Raw genomic sequence first — 547 nt, forward strand, 5'->3', positions numbered from 1 at the left:
TGGTTAAAGGTGCCACAGTAACCTTGCCATTAAAGCGTTCTAGGGCTTGCGTTTTGAGGCCTTTCAGTTGGGAAGTCGGGAGTCCCTCACAACAAATGATGGAGATGGAAGCACCTGTGTCTAGTAGCATTGTTTGCTGTCTCAGTGTCCTGAGATGGTGGTTCTTTCCAGAACACCTCAACCTCTGGCCAAACCCACTGATTAAAAGTTACAGGCGCCAATTCATTCAGGGGTTGGACCGAGGAAACAGGGCAGTCCTAATATGGCTGGTCACTATGGTTACATGCTTCCCTTTCATGAGACCTGTGGCCCTTCTCTTCCTCTCCCTGATGGCACGTGAGCTGGTTAAGCAGCTCTCATGTGGGAAGCCTATCAATTGCCTCCCGGGGCTCATACTTTAACAACTGCCTCCACACCTCTGATTACTATAGCGACTGACTGACAGAGCAGCAGGGATCCTGGTTTTCCTGATAAAAAGTCACAAATTCTCTGATAAAAAACCCAAAATGCTTGATAAAAATTAAAGCCCCCCCTCCCCAGCCCCACT

Source organism: Crocodylus porosus, unplaced genomic scaffold, assembly GCF_001723895.1.
Source record: "Crocodylus porosus isolate Cpor-Errol unplaced genomic scaffold, CroPor_comp1, whole genome shotgun sequence".
NCBI classification, from domain to species: Eukaryota; Metazoa; Chordata; order Crocodylia; family Crocodylidae; genus Crocodylus; species Crocodylus porosus.